Below are 20,146 nucleotides of genomic sequence, written 5' to 3'. Positions count from 1 at the left end.
TAGTTTCTGCTGAGGGGAACAAATTCTACAGTTAGGAAGTTGTAAGGAAAAGCACAATGAAAAATCTTAGTATCACAGAAGAAAGCAATTCTCAGCAGTAAAGCAGTAACAAAGAACTGAAAATCTTAGGAAACTCTCAAAATAGGCAGCAATAACATAAAAGCATTGAATGTTTTGAATTGCAAGGTGACTTGAATGATGGAGGGACTGTCTTAAGAACTCCTGAGCCTGACCAGGTGGTGGCGCAGTGTATAGAGTGTCAGACTAGGAAGCAGAAGACCCAGGTTAAAAATCCCAAGGTCCTCGGCTTGAGCACGGGTTTATATGGTTTGAGCAAGGCTCACCAGCTTGAGCCCAAGGTCACTGGCTTGAGCAAGGGGTCAGTCGGTCTGCTTTAGCCCCCCGGTCAAGGCACATATAAGAAAGCAATGTACAACTAAGATACCACAACAAAGAATTGATGCTTCTCATTTCTCTCCCTTCCTGTCTGTCCCTATCTGTCCCTCTCCCTGTCTCTGTCTCTGTCACAAAAAAAAAAGAAAAGAACTCTTGAAAGTAGTTCTTAGATATGTTTTATTTGCTTTTTCTCTTTTTGCCCTGAGTGATTATCCAGTCTGTTTAGACTGTCTACTTTTATGTCACAGCAACAGGAAAAGACAAGAGATCCATTACTTATGTCTTCTTTTGAATTTGTGCTCTGAAGAACAATGATTTGTTAACTCAAGGTGGGAACTTATGACTTAAAATATTTACATGGAAGAATCTCTGCTATAAAGTTAGACTTTAAAATTCAAATTGATTACAGTAATTGATTAATAATTAATCAATTAATAGATTCTTTCCTTTTTATTGAATTTATTGAGGTGACACTGGTTAACAAAAAGTTTCAGGTTCACACTTCTACAGCACATCATGTGTGCACTATATCGTGTGTTCCCAAAGCCAAGTCTCTGTCCGTCACCAAATTTCAGCAATAGAGCAACAATATGCATATTTAATTAATTTTAAAAATGGAACAAGGAGAAATTCTGTTTGATTTTCTATTCCACATCTTTAATTCTATACAAAACAAAGAGAATATTGCTGTTTATATGGTTTTCAAAGAACTAAACAGTGGGCAACATGAATGCTTCCTATATACACAAAAATGCAATAACAAGGAAATACCAGTAATAGAGACTTTTAGATAGTATCTGTGCTCAAGGTACTAAGAATGATCTTTGATGCCACTTTAACCAAAGCTACTTTAATAACACTTTACAAGCTCAGTAGGTGTCAAGGATCATCTTTCTTTGACTGAGGAGAAAATGGAGCAGACATGTCCTGTGAGTGAGCCAAGATCAAATGTCAGTAAGCAAACAATCTCAAAATCAGAGCCTTTCAAGTCTCAACTGACAGACCCAGCCCAGAGGGTCTGAGTATTAAGTCAGAAAATCTCCTGCTAGCATTAAGGCTTAAGATTTGTGGGCTCTGAGTTTAGTTCTATATCGATTTTTTTTTTTTTTTTTTGTCATAAGACCCTTTGTTCTCCAAAGCAAAATTAGAATATGCCTTATAACATCATCTAAAAGTTCTAATTAAGTGCTAGTTATCTGCCAGGGAAAAAGATAATCCCACATGTGTAGGACTCAGTTGTACCTCATATTAGTTTTATGATTCCTTATGCCATTATTAGCCCATACTCACATGTATTAGGCTGATGTAAGGAAAACATTTTAAGGTAAGCCTGGGAGAGAAATCGCATACCTCCTGGAAAGCAATCCACATGTATCAACACTTTTGCTCTTTTGCAGATTCTGTGCTCTAAAATCCCATTCAAAGAAGTCATTTGTGCTTTTGACATTAATGGTAAGACAGGCACAAGCTTTTATAAATGAAGAAATAGCTATAAGGATTTTGTTGTATAATATTGTAGCTATTGCAGATTTTCAATTAACCTTTGTGCCTACTTGGCAAGCACTGTAATGGTCAGGCTCCAGTGCCACAGATTACGTCACAACGCACAAGATACAGCTAAAGATTTCACTAAGACTTAAAGACAGCTTCTTCACAGAAAAAATATAAAAATTATCCTAATTGTTTATGTATATAGACATGTAAATCATAAAAGGAAAAGTTTTCTGCTTCTGACAAACACCTATTATACTCTATGCAATATTAAATATCATTAATTTATCCATGCATGATATCATCATTAAATTCTTTTTTAATCCAGGTATAAGTAGACTATTGGGTTTGAGTATTGTACAAATCACATGAAGAAGGAATAATCCTTTTCTTTCCAGGACTCAAAGGACTGCTAACACTGTGATACATAGTAAAAGCCACACATCTGTGTAATAAACAAATAAATGACATTAGAAAATACACGAAACACTATTTTCATTCCTTTCAAAGATACTTATCCATGTTCTGAATATATTTATTATAAATTTGTGCATAAAAAAAGAGAAATGGCTCTGTCCTTCTATAAAATGTTAGCTCTTAAATTTACTACTCTCCAATGTCAAAAAAGATCAAAATGAAGCAAAAAGAAAACCCAGAGGATTGCAAGGGAGGCAATGCCTTTGATATTTACTAGTTTTGCCTGACCAGTCAGCCAGTGATGGACATTCTATTCTCCAGAAATCATCTTCTCATGAGTCTCAGAATCCATCTGATTACCTTTAAAGCACCTGATGCATCTACTTGAGCCATTGGGCCCAAGAGCTCTTTAGTTCAGATAAAGTGCTCCTCCTTAATATACTAGAAAATGGCATGCTTTCTAATTCTCATTTATTTTTTAAATAACCCATTTTATATAAGGAATGTTCAATTCAGAAATTAAATCAATAGATGAGGTAAAAAAAAAAAAAAAAACTCAACGTAGCTATTTATATAAAGAATTCAAGCATTCCTAAGCAGGAAGTTTCTACAAGGGAAAAGAATGAGAAACATTACATGTCTTAACTCATTACATGTCAAGCTCATTTCAAAAGCAGAAAAATCCCTCAAGAGCCTCATGACAAGAAACAGTTCAAGAGCTGCAAAATTATCTGGAAATGGCGGAATGAGACAATTCCCAAATCTGAAAGATTGGTGAATTCATCTCTTGAACCTGAATTACAAAAAGCCCTCTGCTAACCCACAGAAAACGTACCATTGACTAATGGAGAAGGCAAGCAGCTCAAAAGATGAGTCTGCCCAGAGCAGATGATAAGCCAGCCCTGAGGGTATAAGACACTCAGCCCAAAAAACCCTGTATCTCTATGGAAAACCAGATGTGTATGACAGGGAGGGGAGGGGATGAAAGGTCCTATCAATATTTTCCCATCTTTTCCTCCTCCTTTTATTCTAAAGAACGTCTTCTTTTCGAGTAAACTAAATTTTACCGGAACATAAATGTACCTAGAGGGACTCCTGCTTTTCCTCTCACCTCACTATTCCTCCTGCTCAGTTTTCTCTACACTATCTTTTTCTTCTAAACACCTCAAAATTTTTAAATGCCACAGCACTAACTTCTTGGTCCTCCTTCCTTCTCCACCTTCATTCAATGTCTTAGTGATCTAATTTGGTCTCATAATGTATATGGCAATGACTCCCCAATTTCTATCTCTAATCTCCACCTGACTACCCACCTACCAAACCAACCCTTGTGGGTACCTAATTGCCATCTCATATTTAGCTTGCCTAAAACTAAATCATTGACTTACACACTCCCCACCTCCCACTGCCCCCAAAATATCCACTTCAGCTGCAGCATTTTTTTTTTAATCTCTGATAATAACAATTTCTTCCTATTGCTAAAGTCAAGAGCCTTGGGGTTGTCTTTTTCTTAAATTTTTTTAATTTTATATAAATTTGTTTCAGGTGTACAGCATAGTGGTTAGACAATCATATAATTTACAAAAGTGGTCCCCTGATAATTCTAGTACCCACCTGACACCATACATAGTTATTAAAATAATATTGACTATATTCCCTATGCCAGCAATTTCAACCTTTTTCATCTCATGGCACATTAACTACTAAATTCTGAGACACACCAACAAAATATATATTTGCCAATCTGACAAAAAAAATAGGCAAGATTTTGATTTGTTCATACTGAATGGCTATTACTGTGTTGGCTATTGTCATTTTTTTAATTGACAGTCTAAGGGAAAAGAGATCAGTGTTCCTGACTAAATAGTCAGGTATTGCATGTTTTAAAAATTCTTGTGGAACCTAACTAGGAGGTGGTGCAGTGGATAGAGCATCAGACTGGGATGCAGAGGACTCAGGTTCAAGACCCTAAGGTCACCGGCTTGAGTGTGGGCTCATCTGGTTTGAGCAAGGCTCACCAGATTGAGCCCAAAGCTGCTGGCTCAAGCAAGGGGTTACTCCGTCTGCTACTGTAGCCCCCCCATCAAGGCACATATGAGAAAGCAATCAATGAACAACTAAGGTGCCACAAAGAACAATTGATGCTTCTCATCTCTCTCCCTTCCTGTCTGTCTGTCCCTATCTGTCCCTCTCTCTGTCTCTGTCAAAAAAATAATTCTTGTGGCACACTGGTTGAAAGTTGCTGCCCTATGCTATACTTTACATCCCATGTGTATTTTGTAAATTCTTAAGCCTTCCACCGATCTTGGGGTTATCCTTGACTCCTTTCTCTCTTACTCTCACTCTTGTTCTCCTTTTAACAACATTCATCTAATCTTTCTATAAACTCTGTGTGTCCTCCTTCAAATATATTTAGCACCTGACCCTTTTTTACCATCTGCATTGCTTCCACACTGTTCAAGCCCCTGTCACCATCTTCCAGCTCATCTCTCAGATCTTTGTTCAATACAGTGAGGTACAATGTCATTTTACAAAGACCCAACAGAACCTAAATTGTTTGTAGTTCCATAGATTTTCCTCTTACCTTTGCCTAGTTTAGGAAAAATGTATCTAATCTCTGAGTTGGGAGAAATGAATTCTTATTAATAAAATGCATATTCTTCCAAATCTGTTGTTTAGTCACATCCTACATGATTTTTACTTCTGATATTCAACTGCCTAGACTTTCAAAACCCAAAAATCCTTTTCTCTGTGTTGGTGCTATGGCAACTCTCTCCTGCAGCAATGGATGCTGCACCAATTTTCCCTTAAATGGAGGGAAAAAAAACAAGTTGAAAACTAATTGCTGGGAATGAACAAACATACAATAGATGCCTCTCCACATATGTACAGGCATACTGGAGGGCGAACCGATTTAGTTGATGTTGCTGGAAGGACTTTTCCTTGGTCTAGAAGGGGTTTAGTTATTTTAAAAATGGAGAGTCCCCAACCGTCTCAAAAAAATAGCCTTTCATATTTTTTTCTTTCTTCCTTTGGCAGTTCTCCTGTATCTAGGATTTCCTTTAACAGCAAAATTAAAGACATCACATAGCTCTCTTTAACAACGAAGTTTTTATTGAAATCCTTAATGACCTCTGAATCCCTTTACTTCACACACCAAATCTCTTATAGAATAATATATATTGACTCTAGATGGCTTTGGGCCAGAGTTTAAATTAGTCTCTGGTGCAGAGATGAGTAATCTTGAGGATTCTTGGAAATTTTGGACAAGCCCAGCTTGTTACAAGTATATAGTCTTAGGTCAAGAAACTCAGGTGTTCAAGAAAAGTCATTTTCTATTTTACAAATGAATTTGATGTCTATTCTGAGTGCCCATTTTGCTAGGTGACAGAGACAAGATCTTAATCAATTCAGGTTTTTGCCCACTTTCTTTTCCACAGATCCCATTCTACGTTCTAGTCAAAGGATAAAAAGAAATTATTGGGAAACAATATCAACAAAATTGGACAATATATCTACGGAGAAACAGGCTTTCCATGCCACTGAGAGACCGGAGTCAGCGGTGTATCTAGGGTTGTTTGGGCCCTGACAAGCATGGCCCGTAGCTGATGCCTTGGTTGGAAATATCTAATTCTCATAATTAGATCAACTAATCCTAAAATTTATATAAAAACTCTGAATAGCCCAAGTAATTTTGAGAAAGAATGAAATGGGAGGTGTCACACTCACTAGTATCAAACAATATTATAAAGCTGTAATAATCAAAACAGTATAGTACTAGAATAAAAACAGAACTATATATCAGTGGAATAGAATAGAGCCTAGAAATAAATCTTTGCTTACAATGTTAATTCATCTATAAAAAATGAGGCAAGGACATGCAATGGGGTCTTCAATAAATGTTGGCAAAACTGTACAGATACATGCAAAAAATGAAATTGGACCACTTTCTTATACCATATACACAAATAAAATAAAAATAGATTCAAGATTTAAATGTTAGACCTGAAACTATAAAATTTCCAGAAGGAAATATAAGCATTAAACTCCTTAATATTGCATATAGAAATATCTTTTTAGATATATCTCCTTGAGCAAGGGAAATAAAAGAAAAAAATATGACTACTAAGTCAAACTAAAAAGTTTTGCACAGTGCTGAAAAGCATCAATAAAACAAATAGACAACCTACTGAATGGAAGAAGATTTCCCAAATGATACATTCAATAATGGATTAATATACAAAATATATAAAGAACTCGTATATCTTAACACCAAAAAAATTTTTTCAATTAAAAAATGGACAGAAGACCTGAATAAGACTATTCTCCTAAGAGGACATGCACATGACCACAAAACCTATAAAAAGATGCTCATATCACTAATCACCAGATAAATGCAAAATAAAACCACAGTGCAATATCACCACAAACCTGTCAAAATTACTAACATTAATAAATCAATAAATAACAAGTCCTGTCAAGGATGTAGAAAAAAGGAAACCCTTATACACTGCTGGTGGGGATATAAATTAGTGTAGGCACTATACAAAAACAGTAAGGAGAGTTCTCCAAATAATAAAAATAGAGTTGTCATATAATGCAGCAATTGCACTTTTCAGTATTTATCCAAGGATAACAAAAGCTAACTCAAAATGATATATGTATCCCTATGTAAAATGCAGAGTAATAGCCAAGGTACAGAAGCAACCTAGATGTTCATCAATAGATGAATGGATAAAGAAGATGTGGTGCGAATATAATAGAATATTACTCAGCCATCAATAAATGAATGGATAAAGAAGATGTGGTGTATATATAATGGAATATTACTCAGCCATAAAAAAGGAATGAAATTTTGCCATTTTTGGCAACGTGGGTGATCCTAGAGGATCTTATGCTAAGGAAAGTAAGTTAGAGAAAAACAAATACCATGTAATCTCACTTATATGGGGAATCTAAAAAGTAAAACAAATGAATACACAGACAAAATAGACCCATAGATATGGAGAACAAACTGATGGCTGCCAAAGGGAAGAAAGTAGAAGGAATGGGAATTTAAAAAAAAAAAAAAAACTTGAAAAATCTCATATTTGTAGAATTTCTTGAAATTGAAGTATCAACATTGTTCATATAGCTCTACAATAGTATGATAAGCCCCAGGAAAAAGGGCAGTGGCTGATAAAAACCCACCTTCACTTTCACTGTGGCAAGATCTTAGCTGAAAAGAAGTTGTCACCAGCAACTGCATGCCCCATATAAAATGAGAGGTGAGGGAAACGCTCTACAAAGATATGTGGCTTCTGCTCCTGCTCTGTGTAGTAACCTCACTCTTATCTTACTCTGTTCTGTAGCTCAGCTAAGCAAATTGGGAATTTTAGCAGGTGCATGTGTATTCTCTTCTTGCCCATTCAAAACCTCACATCCAAAGCTACAACACTGAAATGGCTCATCTGATGATCTTTGATCTGTCACCTATAAGATGAAACTAAAAAAACATATTACAATTCTCTGTAAGATGGATGGAAGGATGGATGGATGGATGGATGGATGGATGGATGGATGGATGGATGAATGGGCAGGTAGATAGATAAACACTGCTGATTATGGGGTCTCCGACCAGTTGCAGGTGCTTACCATGACCCGACAGTGCAGTACAGCAGGCTGATTGGACAGCAGGAGTTCTCAAGACTGAGTCTCTGAGCTTTCTAGGGTGAAAGCCAAACTCCTTTTCTCTGTTCAATTGCTGGCACTCCCTCTCCCCACTCTAGATCCCAAATTCTGAGGTCCAGACACATGCCCAGCACCCAACTTAAGTTTTATTTTGTTGATGCTGACTATGAGCTATGGCAACTGGTTAGCCTGAAAATAACAAATCTAGAACAAATAACTGCATCTATGTACCTGCCTAAATTAGGATAGAGCTGTAGGTCTCAAGGACAATATCACTACAAAAATTACTTTGTTTATGCAATTATAAATCAATTATATCAGTATTGATTTTATATATATTAAAATATACAATTATTTATAAAAGTTATGCTAGATTTTGAATACACAGTAAAGAATATAAAATATCTCAATGATTTTATCTAGTTTCTATTTTGACTATATTGAGTAAAATAAAATAGAGTATAAAAGGTAGTTTCACCTATTTCTTTTTTACTGTAACTATTAGACAATTTAAAACTACAAGTCAGGTGCCTGACCAGGTGGTGGCGCAGCGGATAGAGCGTCGGACTGGGATGCGGAAGGACCCAGGTTCGAGACCCCGAGATTGCCAGCTTGAGCGCTGGCTCATCTGGCTTGAGCAAAGAGTTCACCAGCTTGGACCCAAGGTCGCTGGCCCCAGCAGGGGGTTACTCGGTCTGCTGAAGGCCCATGGTCAAGGCACATGTGAGAAAGCAATCAATGAACAACTAAGGAAGTGACGTCACGGAAATGGCGCCATGAGAAGCGCGTCCGACAGCTCTCCCCTAAATCACAACAAATTTATCAACTAGAAACAGAAAAATTTATCCTCGGAGCATTCCGGAGTTCCACACAAACTGAAAGCAAAAGGACTGTTATCACTTGAATCTGAGAGACGAGGGTGTGGAGGAAGCTACCGCAGCAGCGACGCTCATTCAAGCCGTGAGGGAGTGCGCCTGCGGTGAGTCAGCCCATATACTTGGGAACCACGAGCCGCTGCGAGCGGCTGACGTGAGCCGCCACCGCGAGCCGCGAGCGGCCGCCGCGAACCGCCACCGCGAGCGGCCGTCACGAGCTGCCGCGCGCGCGCGCCCGGTCCAGTTGAGCACCGCTGACGTTCCCAGCGGCCCAAACACTGCGAGTGGGGGTCACCGGCCACCGGTGCCCGGAGCGCCCCATTCGCGCGCGTGCCTTGGGCATTCCACGCGCCCAGGGCGCCCTGCTGGCCCGCACACCCAGGGGGCTCCATTATCCTGCGCCTGGTGCGGTCCAGCCGCCAGCGGCGGGGCGAGCGAGCGGGAGAGGCTTGGGAGATACTCTCCGTGGGCGGGGCACCTCACCCAGCCATTCAAGTTAACAATCAAGCGTTGGGGGAGGGGGCGCGCAGGCAGCCTAAAATACCTTCGGAAGCACAGCTGCGACCCAATCACTGAAATCAGCTTAACCCATAAAATCTGCGCACCCTCGGTTCTAATTGATAAGATCTCTCTCAGTTCAGCGATCCAAGACAAGAGACGTGATATTTTTTAGTGCCTCTCCCTAAAGGGGCTGGGGCAACTTCTGATTGATAGAGCCTCCATATTCAGGGATAAATGCTAACAAGAAGGACTTGGCAGATAATAAGGTCTATACTACACTAGTCGTAAGCAGAGACTAGTGCCTCTTCTTCCCTGCAAAAACAGGCTACAAAGTGTGGAAAGCCTGGGTTGAGAGGTCCAACTAAATGATAGGCGCTGAACAGTCACCTTGACAACAATTGACTCCCACCCCCGCCTGATTACACTGGAGGCCCTGACTGTCAGAGCCTTTCCCAAAGCCTTGCACTGAGTGGGGATAGAGTGGGGATTTCCCAGCTCTTTGAGCCTCTTACTCCCCAGGCAGAAGCAGTTGCAGCCTTATAGCTGGATCACCAGGCTGCTAATTCAGAAAGGGGGGACTAGGAGAGAGAATCCAGGAAAGCAAACTCTCTCATCGTTGGACCCTGCAAACGCCAACAAGCCTTTACTTCCAGCAAGACTAAAGCCAATTATATGACATTGCCATAGAATCCCATCAACTGCAAATCCCTACCTAAGAGTGACACAGGGGCAGAACCTGGGGTACAGAGTCACCGACTAGGAAGAGGGAGAGAAAAGAAAAAGGAAGAAGTTAACCTCTCAAAATCAAGAAAAACCCACAGACTTTACAACTTGATCCACTAATTTTTTGTTGTTGTTGTTGTTGTTGTTTGTTTCTTCTATCTTTTTGCCTTTATTTCCTCCACCTCGGTCCTTCTATTCTCTGCTCATCTTATGCTTCCCCTTTCTTGAACTACACTACCCATGAGTGTTGCATTTTATTTTTCTTCTTCATCCTCACCCTCCTTTAAGGTTATACTCCAAAACACTTAACTCTCACTCTCTCCTCTTTTGTTTTTTTTTGTTTTTTTTTTTTGTCTTGCTTTATTTTGTTTTTTTCTCCTCCTATTTTATTTCTTCCTTCGTTTTTCTCTTTTTCTTATTTTTTCCTTTCTATTCGTTTTTTCTTTTCTCATTTTACTTTCCTCCCATATAATCCTCAATCACGAACAAATTAGTTAATTTGGGACTCAAGGCTTTTTTTTGGCTTTATTTCTCTTTTTTGCTTTTGTTTTTATTTTTTTTTCTCTTGTTTGTTCATTTTTGTGGCATTTTGGGTCCTCCCAACCCAAGGTCTCCATTGTATTTAGTCTTCGCTCCACTTAATACAACAGATTTTTACTTATTATTTTTATTTTTTCTTCTTTATTATTCTTTTTTGGTCCTTTTTTCTGATTCCCTCTTATCCCTCTCATTATATCTCTTAGTTGACCATCACTTACAAGCAAATCATCTTATGCTTGTCTAAGATTTTCTTCCTTTTTTTTTTTTTTTGCATTTAGTAGGTCCCTACTCCCTTTTTTTTGCCCCTTGAACTCTTCACCCCACATCAGGCCCTCCATTATAGGCACGATATTTCCCTGAGGAGGGGAGAGGAGGGAAAGAGAAGAGAGAAAAAAAGGGGGAAATAATAAATTATTACTGGGTTTTTTTGTGGGGTGTTTTACCCTTTTTTTTTTTCTTTTAACTCTTTATTAATTCTAATTAGTGCTATCAATAAGACCACCCTCAGATGCCGATAAGAAAGAGGAAATCGAATATTATGGATACAAAAGAAAGAGAGGTAACACAAATAGATGTGGAAAAATCTATGGAGAAAAGACTTAACATATTGGAAGCCTTGGAGCTAAATGACAGAGAATTTAAAATAGAAATCCTAAAAATACTCAGAGATATACAAGAAAACACAGAAAGGCAATATAGGAAGATCAGAAAACAACTCAATGAACACAAAGAATATATTACCAAGGAAATTGAAACTATAAAAACAAATCAAACAGAAATGAAAAACTCAATTCACGAGCTGAAAAACGAGGTAACAAGCTTAGCTAACAGAACAGCCCAGATTGAAGATAGGATTAGTGAAATAGAAGACAAACAACTTGAGGCACAACAGAGAGAAGAAGAAAGAGACTCAAAAATAATAAAAAACGAGAAAGCCCTACAGGAATTATCTGACTCCATCAGAAAGAATAACATAAGAATAATAGGTATATCAGAGGGAGAAGAGAAAGAAAATGGAATGGAGAATATACTCAAACAAATAATAGACGAGAACTTCCCAAGCCTGTGGAAGGAACTAAAGCCTCAAATTCAAGAAGCAAACAGAACACCGAGTTTTCTTAACCCCAACAAACCCACTCCAAGGCACATCATAATAAAGATGACACAAACCAATGACAAAGAAAAAATTCTCAAGGCAGCCAGGGAAAAGAAGAGTACAACATATAAAGGAAGGCCTATTAGATTATTATCAGATTTCTCAGCAGAAACTCTACAAGCTAGAAGAGAGTGGACCCCAATATTTAAAGCCCTGAAAGAGAGGAACTTTCAGCCAAGAATACTATACCCATCAAAGCTATCCTTCAAGTATGAAGGAGATATAAAAACATTCACAAATACAGAAAAGATGAGAGAATTTATCAACAGAAAGCCCCCACTCCAGGAAATACTAAGGGGGGTTTCCCAACCAGATTCAAAGAACAAAAGAAAACAACACCACAAGTAACAGCTCCACCAAGAACACAATAAAACCAAACTTAAACTGTGACAACAAAGGAAAAAAAGGGGGGAGAGGATGGAGATTAACAGTAGCAAAGGATGATGAAGTGCAGAAATACTTATAAGATAGGGTACTACAATGAATATGGTAGGTACCCTTTTCATTACTTAATGGTAACCAGCCTTAAAAAAACCACCACAAAAACACTTGACTTAAAAAAGGTAGCAACAGAGGAAAGAAGTATGGAACACAAACAAACAAAAACAAATGATAGAAAAACAAAAGAGAAGAATCAAACTAGATACAAAACTAACAGAAAGCAATTTATAAAATGGCAGTAGGGAACCCACAAGTGTCAATAATTACACTAAATGTAAATGGATTAAACTTACCAATAAAAAGACACAGAGTAGCAGAATGGATTAAAAAAGAAAATCCAACTATATGCTGCCTACAAGAAACACATCTAAGCAACAAGGATAAAAACATATTCAAAGTGAAAGGCTGGAAAACAATACTCCAAGCAAACAACACCCAAAAAAAAGCAGGTGTAGCAATACTCATATCTAATAATGCTGACTACAAGACAGAAAAAGTACTCAGAGACAAAAATGGTCATTTCATAATGATTAAGGGGAAGTTGAATCAAGAAGACATAACAATCCTTAATATATATGCACCAAACCAAGGAGCACCAAAATATATAAGACAGCTACTTATTGACCTTAAAACAAAAACTGACAAAAATACAATCATACTTGGAGACCTCAATACACCGCTGACGGCTCTAGATCGGTCATCCAAACAGAGAATCAATAAAGATATAGTGGCCTTAAACGAAATACTAGAACACCTGGATATGATAGACATCTACAGGACACTTCATCCCAAAGCAACAGAGTATACATTTTTCTCTAGTGTACATGGAACATTCTCAAGAATTGACCATATGTTGGGCCACAAAGACAATATCAGCAAATTTAGAAAAATTGAAATTGTACCAAGCATATTTTCTGATCATAAAGCCTTGAAACTAGAATTCAACTGCAAAAAAGAGGGGGAAAAACCCACAAAAATGTGGAAACTAAACAACATACTTCTAAAAAATGAATGGGTCAAAGAAGAAATAAGCGCAGAAATCAAAAGATATATACAGACAAATGAAAATGAAAATACGACATATCAGAATCTCTGGGATGCAGCAAAAGCAGTAATAAGAGGAAAGTTCATATCACTTCAGGCCTATATGAACAAACAAGAGAGAGCCGAAGTAAACCACTTAACTTCACACCTTAAGGAACTAGAAAAAGAAGAACAAAGACAACCCAAAACCAGCCGAGGAAAGGAGATAATAAAAATCAGAGCAGAAATAAATGAAATAGAGAACAGAAAAACTATAGAAAAAATCAATAAAACAAGGAGCTGGTTCTTTGAAAAGATCAACAAAATTGACAAACCCTTGGCAAGACTCACCAAGGAAAAAAGACACAGGACTCAAATAAATAAAATCCAAAATGAAAGAGGAGAGATCACTACAGACATCATAGAAATACAAAGAATTATTGTAGAATACTATGAAAAATTATATGCCACCAAATACAACAATCTAGAAGAAATGGATAAATTCCTAGAAAAATACAACCTTCCTAGACTGAGTCATGAAGAAGCAGAAAGCCTAAACAGACCAATCAGCAGGGAGGAAATAGAAAAAACTATTAAAAATCTCCCCAAAAATAAAAGTCCAGGCCCAGACGGTTATACTAGTGAATTCTATCAAACATTCAAAGAAGACTTGGTTCCTATTCTACTCAAAGTCTTCCAAAAAATTGAAGATGAAGCAATACTTCCAAACACATTTTATGAGGCCAACATAACCCTCATACCAAAACCTGGCAAGGATGGCACAAAGAAAGAAAACTACAGACCAATATCTCTAATGAATACAGATGCTAAAATACTAAACAAAATACTGGCAAACCGAATACAACAACATATTAAAAAAATAATACATCATGATCAAGTGGGATTCATCCCAGAATCTCAAGGATGGTTCAACATATGCAAAACGGTTAACGTAATACACCATATCAACAAAACAAAGAACAAAAACCACATGATCTTATCAATAGATGCAGAAAAGGCTTTTGATAAAATACAACACAATTTTATGTTTAAGACTCTCAACAAAATGGGTATAGAAGGAAAATATCTCAACATGATAAAGGCCATATATGATAAACCATCAGCCAACATCCTATTAAACGGCATAAAACTGAGGACTTTCTACCTTAAATCAGGAACAAGACAGGGTTGTCCACTCTCTCCACTCTTATTCAACGTGGTGCTAGAAGTTCTGGCCAGAGCAATCAGACAAGACAAAGAAATAAAAGGCATCCATATCGGAAAAGAAGAAGTAAAGCTATCACTTTTTGCTGATGATATGATCCTATACATCGAAAACCCGAAGGACTCCACAAAAAGATTATTAGAAACAATAAACCAATACTGTAAGGTCGCAGGATACAAAATTAACATACAAAAGTCCGTAGCCTTTCTATATGCCAACAATGAAATATTAGAAAACGAACTCAAAAAAATAATCCCCTTCACGATTGCAACAAAAAAAATAAAATACCTAGGAATAAACATAACAAAGAACGTAAAGGACCTATATAATGAAAATTACAAAGCATTGTTAAGGGAAATCGAAAAAGATACAATGAGATGGAAAAATATTCCTTGTTCTTGGATAGGAAGAATAAATATAATCAAAATGGCCATATTACCCAAAGCAATATACAAATTTAATGCAATTCCCATCAAAATCCCTATGAGATTTTTTAAAGAAATGGAACAAAAAATCATCAGATTTATATGGAACTATAAAAAACCCCGAATAGCCAAAACAATCCTAAGGAAAAAGAATGAAGCTGGGGGCATTACAATACCTGACTTTAAACTATATTATAGGGCCACGATAATCAAAACAGCATGGTATTGGCAAAAAAATAGACACTCAGACCAATGGAACAGAATAGAAAGCCCAGAAATAAAACCACATATATATGGTCAAATAATCTTTGATAAAGGGGCCAACAACACACAATGGAGAAAAGAAAGCCTCTTCAATAAATGGTGTTGGGAAAACTGGAAAGCCACATGCAAAAGAATGAAACTCGACTACAGCCTGTCCCCGTGTACTAAAATTAATTCAAAATGGATCAAAGACCTAAATATAAGACCTGAAACAATAAAGTACATAGAAGAAGACATAGGTACTAAAATCATGGACCTGGGTTTTAAAGAACATTTTATGAACTTGACTCCAATGGCAAGAGAAGTGAAGGCAAAGATAAATGAATGGGACTACATCAGAATTAAAAGTTTTTGCTCAGCAAGAGAAACTGATATCAAAATAAACAGACAGCCAACTATATGGGAACTGATATTTTCAAACGACAGCTCAGATAAGGGCCTAATATCCAAAATTTACAAAGAACTCATAAAACTCAACAACAAACAAACAAACAATCCAATAAAAAAATGGGAAGAGGACATGAACAGACACTTCTCCCAGGAAGAGATACAAATGGCCAACAGATATATGAAAAGATGCTCAGCTTCATTAGTTATTAGAGAAATGCAAATCAAAACTACAATGAGATACCACCTCACTCCTGTTAGATTAGCTATTATCAACAAGATGGGTAATAGCAAATGTTGGAGAGGCTGTGGAGAAAAGGGAACCCTCAGTCACTGTTGGTGGGACTGTAAAGTAGTACAACCATTATGGAGGAAAGTATGATGGTTCCTCAAAAAACTGCAAATAGAACTACCTTATGACCCAGCAATCCCTCTACTGGGTATATACCCCAAAACCTCAGAAACATTGATACGTGAAGACACATGTAGCCCCATGTTCATTGCAGCACTGTTCACAGTGGCCAAGACATGGAAACAACCAAAAAGCCCTTCAATAGAAGACTGGATAAAGAAGATGTGGCACATATACACTATGGAATACTACTCAGCCATAAGAAATGATGACATCAGATCATTTACAGCAAAATGGTGGGATCTTGATAACATTATAAGGAGTGAAATAAGCAAATCAGAAAAAACAAGAACTACATGATTCCATACATTGGTGGAACATAAAAATGAGACTAAGAGACATGGACAAGAATATGGTGGTTACCAAGGGTGGGGGGGAGGGAGGACATGGGAGGGAGGGAGGGAGAGAGTTAGGGGGAGGGGGAGGGGCACAGAGAACTAGATAGAGGGTGGCGGACGACAATCTGACTTTGGGTGAGGGGTTTGCAACATAATTTGATGACAAAATAACCTAGACATGTTTTCTTTGAATATATGTACCCTGATTTATTAATGTCATCCCATTACCATTAATAAAAATTTATTAAAAAAAAAAATGAACAACTAAGAAGTCGCAACGCGCAACGAGAAACTGATGATTGATGCTTCTCATCTCTCTCCGTTTCTGTCTGTCTGTCCCTGTCTATCCCTCTCTCTGACTCACTCTCTGTCTCTGTAAAATAAATAAATAAAACTTATTTAAAAAAAAAACAAAAAACTACAAGTCAGGCTTGAATTATAATTGTGTTGGGTAGTGCTCATTAAATTGTTTCAGTATACTTTAAGGCAGGGGTCCCCAAACTATGGCCCGCGGGCCACATGCGGCCCCCTGAGGCCATTTATCTGGCCCCTGCTGCACTTCTGGAAGGGGCACCTCTTTCATTGGTGGTCAGTGAGAGGAGCATAGTTCCCATTGAAATACTGGTCAGTTTGTTGATTTAAATTTACTTGTTCTTTATTTTAAATATTGTATTTGTTCCCGTTTTGTTTTTTTACTTTAAAATAAAATATGTGCAGTGTGCATAGGGATTTGTTCATAGTTTTTTTTATAGTACGGCCCTCCAACAGTCTGAGGGACAGTGAACTGGCCCCCTGTGTAAAAAGTTTGGGGACCCCTGCTTTAAGGGTTATATCATTTTTTTATGAGTATTTACACCCAAATACTCTTAAATTAGTCTTTGAAGCTAAGTCTCCTACTGTAAAAAATTAAATCCCACATTCTTTTTTCCTTACACTAAATGCTATTGGAAAACCTCTTTCTGTTAAAAACATAGGCTCAATTAAACAAAGCAAAACAGGAAGAAGTACTTAGCCTCCCCACTCTTCAACATTTGCAGCCAATAATGCATTCCCCACATTATTTTGCAGATTCTATCATCACTGAAACTCTTCCTGTTAAAAATCCTCCTGAATAACATAAAGAAAGCAGATGAATGAATAAAACAAATTAGGATGTTATTTTCCTTCCTTTGTTAGTTGCAGAATGTACCATATGGACACATCACAATGAGCCTTGCAGAAATTTGAATCTCTGATAAAGTTTTTTTTTTAAGTATGACATAAAGTATTCATGATAAATGAACTTTGAGCATTAAGTGATGAATGAATTTTTGAATAATCATCCTTTCAGAAGTTGTATTAAGTTTCTAGTAAAATAAGCATATAAGTTCTGTTTAAGTTGCTCACGCTCCAGGTTTTCAAACAAATGGAATGTCTCTGACTTGACAGCTGTCAGAGGGATGGGGTTTGGGGGAGTGGGTGAAAAAGGCGAAGGGACTAAGCAAAGAAAAAAAACTTATAGACAGACAGCAGTGTGGGGATTATAGGAGGGAAAGTAGGTGTTGGGAAGTGGATGAGGGTAAAGGAGGGTAGATGGTGATGGAAGGAGACTTTGTGGGTGGAGCCCAGAGCGCATTCTTAGCAGCTGTGGCTGATGCAATGCTGTGAGAATACTCCAGCTCCCAGAAGCCTCCTGGGCACACCCAGGAAGGAAGCTCACCCACTATAAGGAAGTGACTTAGCGCCAACCACAGAGCTCCCTGACCTTTTCAGCCATTGGCTTTGAGGAACACGCTGTAACACCCTATAGGCTGAACCTGTGCATATAAGCTAGCTTACTTCCTGGATAAAATAGATCTGCGTCACTGAACCTGGTCCCCGGAGTCGGGTCTTTGTGTCTTCGTCATCCTCATCCCCGGCAGGATTTCTCCACAGCTGCTGCCCAACATGGGGCAGGGACCTAACCAGCATCCAAGGGATGGGTGAGTGACCCTCTGCAATGGGAAACCTCCCCCACTCGAGCCCCTCAGGCTTGAGCCCTGCACACCCTATTGCAGAGTAGGCGAGTTGAAGTTTGTGAAGAGGATCTCTGTACTTACTGGGAGATCCTCTCTGGTCTCAATACCTGGATTGAGAACGCGCCGCTCTAGGACCCAGATACTGGGGCCTGAGCTCTCTGACACGTTCGTTCGGCTGAGGTGCATGGGGAGCAAACCTTCCCTCTCGGCCTCACTCCTGCCTTATTGGCAATACCCGCCTGCTTGACAGGTGCTCCTGCTGGGGACCTTTCGCAGATCCCTAAGGTCCTGCAGGCTACTCCTCTTTCAGAGGAGCCCTTACCTCCCTATTTGCCCCCCTCCACTGAGGAGGAAAGTAGTTTAGCCTCCGAGGGTTTGATAAAACCGCGGCTGAGCGCACAGAAATGAAACCAACAGAATTGCTAACTGCACCATCAGCTCTGCCACCGGGAAAAGTGGAAGCCGCTACTTCTGCATTCCCTGCAAGGGGGGGCTCAGTGCCCCACCCCAGTCTCTCAGTCGCCATTTTCTCCAACACGTGTTCCTGCTGCAGACCCATGGGCCAGCCTATACGCCCTCGTGTGTCTTTTTTCTTTCTGTCTGTCTGTCTTGTCTATTTTTCTGTATCTCTCGCTCTCTCTCTCCCTTGCCCCTATCTCTGAAATGATGCTGGAAGGATCCAGACACGGCACAGTGGTGGGGATCACACCCTCTTCTAATCCAAGGAAGAGGTTATGCTTGTGTTTTTCAGCCAATTTGGGACCCAGGAACCACCCAACCTGCTTGATAGGGTTTCTTGGGCACCCACTAAATGGTTCAGTCTTCACCGTCCAAAGCCACAGCCCTGGCCTTCTCCACACTGACTACGCCGAGGGGAGGAGGTCCTCAGCGCTCCAGAAGAAGACCTCTCAGCCGGCATGCATGCCCCATCACCTGGGGGGATGTGGAGGCTTTGGCGGGGCAGGCCCAGAGAATTGCCCCTGATGGGCCCCCAGGCCCTGGTGCTCTGTTCTTGCTTATGTGTGCTATAGTAACCGCTGACTCCTAGACGCAGGCGGTGGCAGCCCGGGGCTCGAGCCTGGCAGCACAAGCTGGTGTTTTCAGTTCATCTTTGGAAGATGAGGAGAATTGGGCCGGAGTTGAGATTTGCAGACTCCAGAAGGTAAATGGTGGCAGCTGTAGCGGGAGGATGAACAGAAGCCAGGTTTGCATGCTGAGTGGCCACTGGAATGACAGGGAGTGCCTGCTAAGCCGCTGGTGGGTTCGCTGACATTTTGGGACATAGGGCTGTGGCCATCATGCTCTCCAGAGCAGAGATGGAAATGCTGACTGCCATTGCCACATGCTCCTCTTTGGGACAGTGTAAGACCTGCCAGGATGGCAGGGATGAGGGGGGGTGGCTGATGCCCCATGTGCATGTACTGATTTCCTGGACTACAACCTGAGTGAGCACTGGCTCCTTTGTTGGGTGGACTTACAGATTTTGGACAATGTGAAATACCCTGATGGGGGTTGGGGGCAGCTTTGCTGGAGGTCCTTCCCCTGCCCCGGGAAGCTTTTCCCTTGGCTAGAAAGAACGCTGAAGACATTTTGTGCTTTTGGCAAAGTGTTCAGAGACTGGTGAAATGTACCTTTGTAATTGTTGAAATTGTATGATTTATCATGTTGTAATTTGTGTAATGTGCCTTGCAACCATATGCAATACGCAGCCCACGGCAAGCCATCAGTTTCGTGTTTGGATGCTAAGACCTTTGTGGGAAGGGGCATGCATGAACCTACATCCATTTTTTACAATCAAAATGGAACTGTGTTTAATGGCACCTAGAAGGTCTCTGTAACACAATGGGAGGGAAATGACATCCCGA

The sequence above is a fragment of the Saccopteryx bilineata genome, chromosome 12, assembly GCF_036850765.1.
Source record: "Saccopteryx bilineata isolate mSacBil1 chromosome 12, mSacBil1_pri_phased_curated, whole genome shotgun sequence".
In the NCBI taxonomy this organism is placed as follows: Eukaryota; Metazoa; Chordata; class Mammalia; order Chiroptera; family Emballonuridae; genus Saccopteryx; species Saccopteryx bilineata.
This window is presented reverse-complemented; position numbering follows the sequence as displayed.